Source organism: Dermacentor silvarum, chromosome 2 (assembly GCF_013339745.2).
Source record: "Dermacentor silvarum isolate Dsil-2018 chromosome 2, BIME_Dsil_1.4, whole genome shotgun sequence".
NCBI classification, from domain to species: Eukaryota; Metazoa; Arthropoda; class Arachnida; order Ixodida; family Ixodidae; genus Dermacentor; species Dermacentor silvarum.
Window position 1 is genome coordinate 128,618,447 of NC_051155.1, and position 14,506 is coordinate 128,632,952.

The window sequence follows — 14,506 nt, forward strand, 5'->3', positions numbered from 1 at the left end:
TTGGCTCAAAGTTGGTCGTGGGGATCTGAGCTCGTCAGTGCGGCTCTCCCCTGCACTCTTAGTTCATCCGTGGGGATTGCAATTCTCCTCTGAACTATTTCTTAATCCCAGAGTATATGCTCTAGGGTGGTTCCTCTATCATCCCATAATTTACATTTGGCCTCAGGGTATATGTCCGGAAAGATGCAGTTAAGATGTACCGGGGTCGTGTAATTTCTGGTTTCAAGGCGTCTCCTGTCCACCGCCTGAGACCTGTCCAAGTGTGGACTAGAAGGAGGATATATATACTCGACTTTCTATAAATTAGGTAATGTCACTGAATGGGAAAAGGTTAGCCCTATCCTTCCCTTCCATCTCCTCCTCACCGCGCGCCCCCCCCCCCCTAATCGAGCGCGTTTAATGAGTCCTCGAGCAACACATGGGTAGACTCGTTACGGTTGGGCGTGGTGGTGATTCGCGCTCTGTATCGGCTGGGAACCAGATGATGTCCTTGTCGCAAAATTCCTCAGATGATATGAGTTTGGTTTTACTCTTCAAATTCTTTAAGCTTCAACTGATATCCGTCCTCTGGCGTAATTTCGTATAGTCGATTGAGAGTCGCTAATAAGGCATCTATATTTGAGAGAAGCGAAGCGATGTTTTTCTAGAAAACATTTTGGTCTGAATACCAGAAAGGTAGATTTCAAACACAATGGAAAGTTTCTCGTTACCAAAAATTGAGAAGACCTTCTGTATATATGCGAAGAAAGTGTGTATGAACCGGTTTGAATGTATGTCATTTTCAGCAATGAAATATTTAGCGTTTCTGCATGTGTGATCGTAATGTGTTCACCTGCATTGCCTTTTTGAGTGGTAGTGTTTTGCTGCTTTAATAAATTTCCTTTTTTTATGTAGGACGCTTGTATACTCTGTGCGAAGTTGTATGACCAAAAATCTTGTTACGCTACAACGCAGCATGGCACTTAAAATGAAGCCCACGCGCATGCAGGTACACGTGTACAATATGGTCATTGCTGTCAGCGGAACGTTCCCTCTTTTTGGATGGGTTGGACGGTATCTATATTGACGGTAATTGAGTATGTATCGCCTCGTGTCTAAATATTTTTTATCTTCCAAGTAGTAAACTTGACGTCTTTGGTAATTCATATAAGAATGTTTAGCGGTCTTGAGGAGAGAAAATGTTGCTCTGTCACTAAAGTTCAAAGACGCGAAGTCGACCATAAATATTAAGACAGGAAACTGTATGCACGGGACCACTTTGAAATAGGCAACAACATTCGCAGCAGCGATAAAAACAAAGGAACATTCTTAAAGAGCATGGGGGCTACTCTGTAGAAGTCCACCCAGTGGACTGTTCATTTCGACTGCTGATGAAGTGTTGATTGGCTGAGCTGGGGTACCAGTGAGAAGGACACAGGCGCCCCCACTCAGTCTCCTTCTCGCTTGTACAGGTCTAGACAAGCAGAGGCGGCTGAAATTAACAGGCCACTAGGTGGACTCCCCGCCGCCTGCTGCACGTTGGAGAAAAGGAGGACGGCCGCAAAAAATAAGATATATTTCTCCGCATATCTGAGCGTTTAACAAGAAAAGCTCTATATGAACCCGTCATTGCGCGCGGCACGGTATAGCAGAGGATAAAACTTTGCATGCACCGCTCGCTGGCGGTCCGTCCATGACGAATCAATTACGGTTCTCGGCCGCAGATTCCACGGTGGAGTATCTTTGTAGAATGATGTCAACATCCCGACCGAGGTAAACAATGGAGTGCACTTGCGAACTAAGTGCTCGTGCAATGATAATACCGGGCAAATTGTTTTGAGAAAGCATTGCGCAGAGTGCTCGAGTTTGGATCGATGAGGCGATCGCTACTCTGCTCAATTTGTCCAACTTCAAGTCCACCTCTGTGGCAGCGTAGCTCTTTTGTATTGCAACGTTCCTTAGAGATAACACAGTAGTAGCCTCGAAAGCGCGGCACAGGGGCCAAGCCGACGGATTTTGTAAATAATGTCGGGGGTCAAACAAAACAGGCTAAGAGTGTTTCATTAAGGCATGGATTTGAAAAAAAACATCTTAAATTTAGTTTTAAAGTTGATAGCAGAAACTTTTAGCATAGGGCTGACGGCAGTAAGCACACAGCAGAGAAGCGGAGGTTATTAACACTAGCATCGAAGCAATTACTGATATCTTCTCATAATTCGTGCCATCCAGAACACTCAGAACTTTCATTTTACTGGTTAGGTAGGTTTGAGCCGTCACGACATGTAAGGCAGCTAGATAAAGAGTGCACAAGTGCTTTATGTATGATTTCATTTCCAGATAGAATGGATACATGTTACAGCAATTTTTCTAACGTATTCGGATGCCAAGGATGTCGCTATGAATGTTTCCTGCTCATCCTTAAACATCTTCCATTACTTTGAAATAGCAGACACTGGGTGTAACAATATCCCCGGGCATTTGTAAAACCAATTCGGGCAGAAATATGAAGTAGTCAGGCCTCTGCATAGGAATAATATTTGTGTAGAAAAGTTCACTTCGCCCCATTCGTTCTTTTTGCCAGGTTATGCTATCCTTAACAATAACCAACCAAAATCGCCTTCCCTGTTTACTTTTACCGTCACAATGGAGTAACGAACATTTTTTGCATATTACTTATTCTATAAGAGCAGTGAACAGTATATGGTGCCTTTGTTTACCACTCTAAACGTATTTTGTCATTTTATGAGCTCTCATAAACAATGTTTTATACCACCGCACCTTAATTTTTCCAGCTGGTGCACGCGTTTAAGGGGAAACAGCTATTTAGGAAATATTCTGTGGCAGAGAGGAAAAATTCTTCACATCATTTGGATAGCTTCAAGACGCGTCAAATTATATTAGCTTCACAAATTGCAATGCCGAATTGGAAACCATTCTGGTTGTACTCCTTAACTTTGTAATTGTACAGTTTATGAAACTATTTATTACTGCCAAATTGAATGAGCCGTGCAGTAATGAAGTCATATTCGTTGAGCGCAAATGATGTGCCTACAACCGGTTTCTAGAAGTAACAGGATTTTTCGGTGTTCTTCTGAGAATGACAGGGAAAAATTGGCATGCACCCGAATGTGGCACGAAGCTAGAAAGGGCACCCATACGGGTTTCTATCCCGTTCATGATACTTACTCCACCTTGCGGCATTCTGCAAAACTGATTTGCCATCTTCTGAGAATATTCAAACACCTACTAAATCAATCGGTCTGTTAAGGCTAAAGCAGGTGACAACAGCATCTCAACATAAAACAAATATGCTAATGTAAAAGTCATTCGCATTTGAATAGAAGACAACTTTATGACGTCTCATTCAGACGCTTTTTTGAGGAGCCTCTACGGCAGCCAATTTTTTTTTGCATTCATTCATTCATTGATTCATCTGTCTACGGTTGGATGATGATCAGTTGGTTGCTTGATTTATTTCTGCATCTGAAACCTGCAACTTCGTTTTTCTCAAGCCCAGGCTGAGAGCAAAATAAGACATAAAAACGCGGTAGGCTGACAGTTCTATAAAAAATGCCGTCTTGAGGTCACGCGGGGTCAGCAACTTCGAAATACCAGAGGTCGATAGCTTGCAACTTGAGCGTCTCCCTGTCAGGGACGCGTTTCATTAGCTGTATGAAGGAGCTCAGTGGGCTCTGCCCACACCTCATCTCGTGAGCAAGCGCGAGTTGCTCATTTCGGCCCAACGGCTACTGGAGAGAAACCAGACCCCGTCGGTTTCGGCGGCCTTTTAACGAACCGCTTCTGTCGGGTGCAGCTTTAATGCATGGCCTTTTGATGCACTCCGGCGCTGTAGCTGGTGTGTCGTGACTATAGGAATGATGACAGTAGAGCCAGGTGCTTTAAAGCCTGTTAGTGTTCTACGAGCGTGCAGTGTTAGTAATATTATATTTGTAGAAAGGCTGTGAATATGACAGCAGATATAAAGATGATAATGCGCGGAGTCACAGAAACTGCCAAATATCGGCCAGGTTATTGAACATGTGGACACTACGTTTGCAAGACAAATTGGAGAGAAATGTTCGCCAACAAAGTTTTACATAACACTGCAAACAATTATTCTACAGCACTCATGTTTAATGAAATGTTGAAGCACAGTAGTAAGGAAATATGAGCTATTCCAGAGAGATCGCGTATTTAGTGCCTCTTTCAGGAAATACGTCCTCAGAAACTGAAGCGAAACGCATTGATGTTCTAGTTCTGACGTATTGGCGTTTTATTTTACGAAGCCTTGATAACTTAACTTAGACGTTAGTGAACATTGCTACCAACATGAGGACCTATTTCTACGACCCTATTTCTAGTTCACAATTGCATTTGAAGAAATATTGATTCATTGCAATTCGGCTTCTATTCCATTAAGGGGACATATGCGCTCAATAAATAATTATGAAATAAGTAATGAATACACACACACACACATATATATATATATATACATATAATATTGAGCTCACCTTAATCTGCAATTGTTGCATGTTTAGTCCACCTACTAATGTACCTAAGTCGAGGTTATTCTTGTTCTTGCCTCCACAGTCGAGTTGACTGTGTGGCAAACTTTGCTTCCGCTTCTGGTGCGTCACCAGTTCAAACATAAGCCAGTAGTGGGGGCCGGATGTGTGAAATTAAAAAGAGGAGAAACGATGGAGTAGATCAAGTGAAGGGACGTACAAATGTGTTCTTAACTGTACTTCGTTTTTCCACAACAGGATAGCAATATCCACAGGCAGTAATTGATAAGACTATTTCGAATAAAATAGATAGACACGGCATACAGAGTGTTTCATTTAGCTGCACCATTTTTATTGCCTTTGGCAGATAGCACAATTCTAATCGTTTAATTAAATTACACGATGAGAGACAATTGCATCTAAAGACATCTAAATGCCTCATTGAATAATTATCGTAATTCCTCTAATAAACTTCCAAAACGAATTGCTTTACGGCACGTATTTCGATCTTATAAATGTGGTCACTGAGTATGCAAGGTATGTCGCCTTCAAACAATTTCTCAGGGTGGCAGCGGTTTAAAGACAGGCACCATCACACTTGCGGTAAAGATTAACTGCTGTTCAACTTACTATGTTAAGAAAATGTTTTATGCATTGAACCAGGAAAACAAATGGAACGCCAATCCATTTGAACGGACGGGTTCAAAACTAATATGTCGAAACTGGAGTAGCCCTGAGAATTCGTTCCAAGTAACCTCACAGGCCAAAATATGTAAATTGAAATATGTGCCGTAAGGTAGGTCATTGATATATAGTTAGGATGAATATGTTAATTATGTATTTATGGATTTTGATTTTTTCATAGAGGTAATGGCCGCCTCATCGAGTAATTTATATGGAGGGCTAGGATTCTGCTGCAGGTCATTTTTTAACTTGGTGCAGGTAAAGATTCACCCTGAATTTATTTCAATGGGTGCTAAATAAGGCACTGCGTTATGCTGTCTAATTGACTGCATCAGAACTACTCCACCTATGCCCCAGTGCAATTGCAATGCACCTTTGTTAGTTGCGCAACACAATGCACATTGACAAGTGGACCATACAATATTATGCATGCGCCTTTATTGTATGAAGCAAATGATCTTCCCAAAATACTTGCTTGCTAGTTACAGTAAGCGAATTATTAGCTTGCTCACGTGGCACAACTTAATTCTATCTTGCCTTCATTGGAGACATAGTGTAGCAACAGAGTTGGCTTTGCTAATATTGTATTTCCTATTTCTGAAACATATTGACATGTCAATTTCTGCCTTCTTGCGGCTCACTGCGGCTGCCAAATGAAATGGAAAACGCACTGTCGCAAGAAACCTCTACTGCCAGAAAAATGCACTGGGAAAATCAAATTATGTTGTTGTCTACCAATCATAGATCTCCCCTTCCCCCTTTGATGCTTTATTTAACACCCACTACTACTTGCAGAAAATTTGTTTTCACGTCGCGTATCTTGCAAGTTGAGGGAGCTATTTTGCATATGTAACAGGTACGACATAGAAAATAAAAAAGAAGGCTGACAGATGGAGTAGCACACTGTGGTATAAGGGTGATAAGCAGGGATTAGATGCCCCAGAAAGGCTGGCAAACGTTTCGATAGGCGGACCTATCTTCTTTGACGAACATAGATACTCGTATAAAACGTTGACCAGCTTATCTGAGGCACCTTATCTCTTTTTATAACCATTAGACATGACAAAATTGTTTTCAAGGTGCCGGTAAAACGCTTACAGCTACTTTAGCTTCGAAGGTAATGTTGGTAACTTGAGCACCACAGAGCGAAATTAAGAAGCAGCTAAGCTGAAATAGTGCATTCTAGCCAAGGCCATTTATCACTGTACCTAACTATGTGATACAATAATATGCTGATTTTTTCTCCTTGCCAGCGCAGTCACGTAGAGATCCCCTAGAGCTATGCGCCAGTGACTTCAGGTTTCATTTAGTGGAATCAGCAGCCACTGAGGTAAAATCTTACCAGGGCCACACAAAGTGCCGAGCGTCAGGTTATTTTTCATGGTTTGTACGTGCAAGCTCTGGGTGATAATGTCGCTGGAGAGTCTCTATTCTTGACACAGGGGGAAGAGAGCATGAATAATGGCAGTGCCCATCGTAAATATAGTCATTGAATTCTCGCGCATTATTCAAATACGCGCCAAAACGTTTTTGCTTCTTACACTAATACAACTTGGACCACAATTTTGGACAAAACAACACTGAGAAAGCAGGAAAGTTAGGAAAGTTACCCGGAAGGGAACATCTGGTTAGTTATTCTAGACTAGCAAATAAGTTGCGAACGAGACCAAGGAGGAAGAAGAAAGTATGATGGAAGGCCGGAATGGATTTTTCAGGGCACGTTATTTCAGAAAGCTCTGTATAGAGCCTTGATCAACTGCCTCCCGTAGCGCTTGTTCAGTTTTGTACTTATACTCTAGCTCATCTTACACGAGGCCAACTTAAGCACAGGAACATACTTAAGCACTTAAGCACACGAACATACACGAACATAATACAAAGAAAGAAACCAGAAGAAAAAGTTCCACAAACATGCAAAATTTGGAAATCGAACCCACGACCTCTCGGTTCGCGACGATAGATCGCCGAGCGTTTAACCCATTGCGCCACAAACGCATTTGCAGAGAGCTACACAGACGCGCCTTATATATCTAGCACTCCTCCGTGTACCCGCGCTCTTGCTCGGGGCGGTGCCGCCGCCTACGAGCAGAAAAGAGAAGTACTGCATTATGACACTAACGCGCACCGACAGTGAACGCTTCGGTGGTCTCAGCACTACGACGCCTCGATGCCAGCATTCGAAGGGACGCTGGCATCAAGAAGCACTACCAACGCCACTTAGGTGGCGTTCACCGTACTCAGCACAGCGGAGCGTGGCCTCCGCAATTAGCTCTGAAAATGTTTCTGAAGTTGATCGCGGAGGCTGCAATTACGACGCGCTGTACGCGCTGATTTGACTCGGTGACGATTCAGTTACGTGCTTTGTCTTGCGCGTTGTATTAGTGTGTCAGTTACGTGCTTCGTCTTTCGCGTTGTGCTAGCGTGTGCAGCGTAGTGCAGCTTCCATATGCACGACGGTTGCTCATGGTCATCGACGTTGGTAGTCGTGATGGAGGAGACGTGCCACCAGGCGTCAGCGTGGGTGCATCAACGCCTAAGGGCGCTTTAGCCACAAAACACCAATAGACATTATATATCAATGTGCAATAAACATTACACTACTTCTGTGAAGACACGTTTCACTTTCGTGTTCTATACCGATTCCTATATAAGAGGGATCAACCACATTTTTTCTTCCATCCAAACACGCGCATGAGAACGATAAGCACTTTGACAGTGGGGCAACGCACTTAGGCGACTTGCACGCTTTGAAGGGAGAATGAGCGCATGAAAACTGTAAATTAAGTAATAACCACTGCTGACATCACCAAGCTTGATCAAGAACATTACACGTAAAACCAAAATAACATGCAGATGGCAGTGAAAATTCTTTTTTAGTACGTTCTCGCAACAAAACAGGTGTTATTGAGCAACTTCGCCTTATAGTCGAAGTTAGGGAAACTTTGAAAATGAAGGATTCAGGCACTCCATAACAACTTGTTGAGATTATGCCGTCATTCATATATGTTTGAGTATGTATGGAAGAACACGGTGCAGTGAACTTGGTTTTTTTTTCTCTTGAGTAATCACCGAGGACGCTGTCGGTGTTAAACGACTGTAAATTCCTCATAAACAACCCCTTACTTCCCCCGCATGATTTGTAGAGCAGATTTGTGGAGCAGGCTCGAATTAGGAAGCGCACCGTATACCCTCGTGTAATTGCCGCACCCGTGTAAAAGTCGCACCCAGAACATTGTAAAAAATCCCCCCAAAATATATTTAAAGACTACCCGTGCACAAGCCGCACCCTTAATTTTTGAAAAGATTGGCAGTGTTACCTGTTGAGTGGTGCGAGAATTTCAAAACTTTTGTAGCGAGAGCTACATTGGCCGCATTCTCGCATTTCGCTGTGGTCGGTGGCCGCACCGCGAGCTGAGCCATTTCCTAGCAACCACCGCAGCTGGCAGCGCCGCTGGCCGCGCTATCTGCGTATGACGTCAGAGGAGGAGCCTGTTGAACCGCGAGCTGAATCGTTGTCTAGCAACCGCCGGCGTTGCATCGGCGTTGCATCACCAGAGGAGCCGGCGTTGCATCGTATATATATATATATATATATATATATATATATATATAGAAGGGGCGGCTCGGTGGGATTCGTCTGCAGATATGGAAAGTGAGTCGAAGAGATTGAAAGACGCCAGGTTTCTTCGTCGGAACGAATCCTAGAGGGGGCAGCGAGCCGAGGAGACAGAGGAAGAACAAGCCGCACGCCTCGAGAAGCGTTGTAAGTACGAAGCGGCCAGGCGAATGCATTCAGATGAGGATGGTTCGTCGTCCAGTTCGGCATCTCGTGCCAGGGCCGCAGATCAACGACGGAATGAAACACCAAGCTGAACAATAACATTAACCATACCTCTTGCTACGCACACCCAGGCATAACTGAGTTAAGCCGCAGCCAATTTTTTTCTTTTTATTGCGATAGCAATTATATGGACACTCCAAAGCAGATTTCCGCCGTCGGCGTCGCCGTCGCCGTGAGGTTCCGTATGACGTCAATGGAGATGAAATCGTCGCCGCGCGCCGCCGAACGCTGTATGTGCGAGTGAAAGGGCGCGAGGGACGCGCGCTTTCACGGGGAGTGAACACACGGCGGAGAACAAACGCGCGTTCTGTGCGGTGCTCCCTTAAGGGCTGCAGAAGTAGGCGTCTCTTTCCTCCTTTACAATCACCATATATATAGAGCAAACGCGCCTTCTTCTGACGCACGAAAGGCCGTGGGGGGGGGGGGGGGGCAGGGAAGGGGGGCGACGTTTAGCTGCGGCACCAAGTGCCTATTTATATCAGAGGCTCCGGCAACAGTCACCAACGCCGCACGCATTTTGTGCGAACGCGGGCAAAACGCCGACGGCGTCGACAACAGTCTGTGTGTTGCCGGTGCTGCTGCATGTCCAAGTTTGTACAGCGGATAAAACTAATATCCTTACTCCGTATAGCTCTCTACTAAGTTGCTATCGCAATTGATGCTTCGCCTTTCGGGTGAAACTGCGACAACTTTTTTTTATTCGGTGGTAAATCAAGGTAGCCAGGCCGAGTTTTCGGCGCCTCCCGGTAGCAAAGGCACAGCTTCCGAGGCACTGCTGTCGCTGGTCTATGGGCTGTCACTATTTATTCCAACCGGTGGGTGACGCTGCACGAGAATAGCCAAGGAATAGACAGAGCCAGTACAAGCCAGTGCTCTACTTCAAAAAAAGAAAAAAATCAAGTACCCCCGTAAATATTTACGAAAAAAAATGTGTTGTCTTATTCGCCGTGCAGTGGCCGCAACCCCGATTTTACCCCCAATTCTCGGGAAAAAACTGCGGCCATTATGGGAGTATATACGGTATGTACAGACAGTGATTTGAGTTTTCATATTTAGCATGATGCTTGTATTTCGTAGAAAAAAAGCAGTACATCATATTTTGGTTCAACAGTATATGTCGAAAACGTATAAAAAGATACAGATCCAGCAGCACCAAGTCATCGCCGGCTCTAAGCAGCTCCACTGAGCTTTCTCCTCCTCGTTATCATCTTGTGATAACGGAAGAAAACCATGTAACCACTCATACGCCTACAGAAAACCCATATCAAAGCGCTACACTATCTATTCAGGACCACTTAACTGTAATCAATTTGGCAGTCATCGACGATGCGAGCGCAGCCACGTTTGTTTGGCCGATGTTTTCCTGAGCGCTGCTATTTATGCAGTCATAGCGGCCAGTCAGTGATTATTTTATACTGATCTCTATTGGCGCCTAAGGGTGCGTTTTATTCTAAGTGTGCGTTTGCCACGAGGGTGATTAGTGACTAATAATGTGCACCGCCGTTGGTACTATTTGTAATAGCTTGCGAGGTCCCCTGTATCCTTCGTTTGTCCTCAATGTAAGATGTACGAAATCATACATATACTGGGATAATCAATATTATGATGAAAGGCACCAATTATTCCCCTCCATAGCCACCAATAATTTTCATAATATATATATATATATATATATATATATATATATATATATATATATATATATATATATATATATATGAATGAGAAGAAAGGGAACCTAGGGGCCCGATTTTTATTAATCTATAATAAGAAGCCAACAAACAATGACACCAAGGACAACATAAGGAAATTACTTCTACTTACTGATTGAGTTAAACAAATGAAAAATTATAGTAAAATGAAAATGGATGAAAAAACTGTCCGCAGGTGGGGAACGAACCCACGTCTTCGCATTACGCGTGCGATGCTCTAACCATTGAGCTACCGCGGAGCCGTTTTCCCATCCACTTTCTTAGGTGTTTATGTTTTACAACTAGAACTAACCATGGGAGTGTTAGCCATCGCCGCCACTCACAAGCCTAGGGGCGGATGTGGAACGTCCTTTCTTCCGAAGGCGTCACGAGCACGTGATCTTTTTGGGTGATGGCAACTGGTCAATAAACCCACATTTTCTAACTGAAGGCATCAATGTTGCCGGATTCGAGCCCTCGTTATGTAATGATCGAGGAGAAATGAACCGAGGGGCCCGATTTTTATTAATCATATCATAAGAAGCCAACAATGACACCAAGGACAACATAGGGGAAATTACTTCTGCTTACTGATTGAATTAAAGATGTGATAAATTAATGGAGAATGAAAATGGATGAAAAAACAACTGCCCACAGGTGGGGAACGAACCCACGTCTTCGCATTACGCGTGCGATGCTCTCACCATTGAGCTACCACGGAGCCATTTTCTCATCCACTTTCTGGGGTATTTATGTTTCACAACTAGAACTAACTCTGGGATTGTTAGCTAGCGCCACCATCCACAAACCTAGGGGCGGATGTGGAACATCCTTTCTGCCGAAGGCGTCACGAGCACGTGATCTTTTTGGGTGATGGCAACTCCGTTTTGACCTCCCCCCGTCCTCCTTACTCAATTTCCGTTAGACTTGATATCGGTGCATTTCACAGTTCTTCCAGAGCAACTGGATAAATTATTTGTTGGCCAGAACACCTTCATAAAGCTCCGGATCGCTTGCATGCATAATTTACTGCAAATGTCATACTTAGAACCCTGTCTTTGATATTTACCTACATTTGTCAATAACGTACGCGTCCTTTATTTTCGCTACGTATAAACAAAATGTCTTCTTTTTATTTCACCGAGGACATCGCTGAAACGAAGTCTGAACGTATTATTACGCCTAAAAATAGGGACAGAAAAAAGACGGCTCAATAATTATTTCCAACGCTTCTAACTGGACCATGAATGTAACAATTTGGTCACACCTTGCAGTTTCCATGCCCCCCCCCCTCCCCCTCCCCTTTCTACAAAATATAAACCTGTTGTAACCTACAGCTATGTCGGGAAAGTGGGAAGCATAGCTGATAGTTGTCATATCACACGCTCTAACACTTCAATAAGAAATGTTTTGCAAAGGCTGTATTTGATCCAACCGCATTTAACTTCGCACATAGAGTTTCCACAACATACCACCAATCTTCACAAATTTGGTCTTGATGGCTTTTATAGTTCTGCCTGGGCAGCCGGCTCAATTCTTCCCCGCTCGTTAGACACGCTCATAACACTCTAGAGTGCTTGCATTCGTAATTTATTGTGAAAGCCCCAATTACCCACTACTCTGAACTTCACCTATAGACATCACTTATTAACTTGTCCTCACAGTCGTCACCAAACATAACGAAGCTGCCGCCTTCAGCTCGGTGAGGACACCAGGCGAACCTAGTATATCACGCAAGGCAATGTAAAAAGAAATAAAATATGAGGGTAGAATAATTATTGCTAAGACTTCTAAATAAGCCAGAAACATTAAAATACACGACGCATTGCACTTAAAACCTGTCTATTCCTTCAATGTATAAAATATGTGAAACGCAGAGTTCTTTTGGGATATTGGGAAACCTAGCAGCAGCATGACACTTTCGAACACTCGGTTACAATTTTTTTAAACCTGTATTTGATCAACAAGCATTTACCATCGCACACAAACTTGACGTTTTGCTCCACTTATATTAGTAAAATTTGACCTCAGTTGTAGTTGTCATTATGCCAGCACAGTCGTCTAAGTTTTACACCACTGTAAATCACACTAATAACGCGCCTACGCATTCTGGTGGAAAATCCACATTTAACCCAGGCATTTGGAACATTGCCTACATATTACCCATACCATGACCCTAATTATCCCCATATGTAAACTAAATGCCTTGTTTAGCTCAGAGAGGACACTGGAGAAACAAACTGCGAATCTCGTATGATGCACGAAAACACGTGGGAAAACGAGGGTTTAGTAATTATCTGCATAACTTGCTTTAAAGCAGGAAAGTCAAAGTTGCGCAACGCACTGCGCTTAAAATTTTCTCTATTTTGACGGAATTTCAACCGTTTCTTGTGCTCTTGTTTAGGAGTCTGGGAAACATTTCAATTAGCAACGGCATGACAACCTGGAACGCTTCAATAAGTAACTTTCTACAAAGGCTGTAATTAACCTACACAGAATAAACATTTATCGCTCGTCACTCAGAACATTTCTGCGTACTTCGAATAAATAACTCCGCATAGTACTCCGCAAAGTTTACCTAGAATACCGTGGGAAACAACTAAATGCCGTGTATAATGCATAAAATTTGGGCGAGTCTATCCAGTAACTGTTTTCGGGAGCACATAAGCAACCTACACAGTGCAAAATTTCGATACACGCCACAAAAAGTGGTCCGAAGTTTTTCACAATTTGATACATCTGCTGTTTTGCTGCTTTCAGAAAACAAGTAATAGTGCAGCTCTTATTTGGAAACAGGCTGAACACGAACTCGACAAGGTGAGAAGTGACACAAGCCTTTAGAAAAAATTAAAGTCAGTGTTCTATTGGTATTGAAATAACCTTCGACCAAAGTTATTTTCACGAACATGTCTACAATAAGTCGTGATCCCACAGCGAAATTCAACAGTTATACCTTTAAGAGGTTTGATTATATTCTTGATGGTGATAAGATACTGAGACTGAAAGGATGGGTAGGCTGTTTCTGGACATAGAATAAATAGTTCCAGCATTTGATAACCCAACGATTTCGTATAAGGCAAATCAGTCGTTGGGCGCGGCTGATTATAATGGTTTATACGGCCCTACCCCTTGCCAGCAGGGTAAATATGGCAAGCTTATTGTCTTTTCACATACGTATTTATCGGCCCCAAAAGCTAGGCATGGTGCAAGTAGCGCAAGCTGACATTTGTTAGGCCGGGAACTGCCCAGCGATATGGCGAATCCCGCGCGTCGTCCGTTACCGAGGAGGCACAAAAGACAGTCCTCAAGCAGGGAATACGCAGCAAATAAAAGCATTACATATACATGGCCACTCTATTTAGAACGAAAATTTTGCTTCTGCTGTGGTTTTCTTGGACTCTCCAGCGTGCAGCCAAAAGTGCCCGCTTTCAAAAGTGGGGGGGGGGGGGATATGGCATACTTTGCCCCCCCCCCCCACTTTTAAAAGCGGCGGGGGGGGGGGGGGAGCACGTGCCCCCCTTGCCCCCCCCCCCCCCCCCCGGTAAATACGCATATGATCCCGCTGCCCTTGTTCTGCCTGCATGTGTGTGTGTGTGTGTTTCTCGCCAGTATTTATTTCATACAGCTAATATATATTTCCGTCTTAGCCAACGAGCAATTTACTTCGTGTAGTCGATAATAACTGTCGCTTGTCGCCTAGACAAGGCTGGTAGGAGCCGTACTGTACGACGAGCTAGCAGAGACGATATTTCCGTGAGTGAAACGCTCGTTGCGCCTGCATGAAACATTAGGTTATTTTTAAC